Raw genomic sequence first — 1,491 nt, 5'->3', positions numbered from 1 at the left:
CCTTCATTTTGACTGCCACGTAGCCAGTGCTCTGATCTTACCTGTTCTAAGCATGCCCTCTGTCCCAGAGGACCTCTCTCCTTCAGGTAGTGTGTTCTAACCATGCTGGGATCCATTGCACCTTCCATTCTTCAGTGCCATCCCCACCTGACTCCACTCCAGAGCGGGATCCTGGGATCTTCCAGTGCTCATTCATTTCCAAACTTACATAAAAATTGAGGTTTGTAGAGTCTCTCTTACTCCGCAAGCTGCATGTGATAGGTTTTCTAACTGGCTTCTAGTTTTATTGCAATACCCTCACATATGTTATTCTGCATGTTATCTTTCCTCAGGAATTTTTTTGAAATTTCCTTTTTGCCTATTCTGTAGTGAAATTTGGTTTTTTTTTTATATGTTCTTAAAAAGAATATAAATTGTCTTTTATTGAGCACAGGAGTTTGTTAACTATATTTATAAATTCTTCCGAAGCCTATTATAGAAGCATGCTTTTAAAGTCCATTAGAAGTGTGGATTTTTCAAATATATTTAGGTTTCCAAAATAAAATAGCCTATTTGAATTAACTTTTAAACTATGAGTGCTACAGATTTGTATTATATTAACCACAGAAACAAAGTAAAATGCATAACACTTAAAATAGAAGTACCAATTAAGTGTCCTGAAGAGAATTCATTTTAGATAATATGGCTATGTGTCTGAGAGTGTTAATCTTGTTAGCCAAACAGGCTTCCTTAAAACTTTTGCATAATAAAAGTCAAAAATGCTACAACTTTAAGCATATGGGAGTTGGGAGGAGAGGAGGGGTAAATTCACACCTAAAGGGTACAATTTACACTTTCTAAGTAAAGGGCATACTTTTATATATACTTTGACTTAAAATGCACAAAAGCAAACTGTATAACTAAAACTGTGTATTTCATAATATTCTGAAATTTTTAAAATTAATAATAATTTTAAAATGGCATATCTGGCGGCTCACACCTGCAATCCTAGCACTCTGGAAGGCTGAGGCACGTGGACTGCCTGAGCTCATGGGTTTGAGACCAGCCTGAGGCAGAGCGAGACCCAATCTCTAAAACTAGCCAGGCATTGTGGTGGGCAGCTATAGTCCCAACTTCTCGGGAGACTGAGTCAAGAGAATTGCTTGAGTCCAAGAGTGTGAGGTTGCTGTGAGCTATGACGCCATGGCACTCTACCAAGGGTGACAAAGTGAGACCCTGTCTCAGAAGAAAAATATAAACTTAAGTAAAATGACATAACTCTGATGTCAATGCATTGCCAGAAGACTTCATCTCGGTGTCAATCTCACCAGAATGAGTACTGTTCTCAGAACACACCATACATGTGCCACTTTAGTTCTATCTTTTCTAACAAAGTCCTATTTGATTTCAATAAATCTCAAACAAGGGCAGTGCCTGTGGCTCAAAGGAGTAGGGCACCGGGCCCATATAGCAGAGGTGGTCAGTTCAAACCCAGCCCCAGCCAAAAAAAAA

The sequence above is a fragment of the Otolemur garnettii genome, unplaced genomic scaffold (assembly GCF_000181295.1).
Source record: "Otolemur garnettii isolate 467f Iridium unplaced genomic scaffold, OtoGar3 scaffold00012, whole genome shotgun sequence".
Lineage (NCBI taxonomy): Eukaryota > Metazoa > Chordata > Mammalia > Primates > Galagidae > Otolemur > Otolemur garnettii.
Note: the sequence above shows the minus strand (reverse complement) of the source record.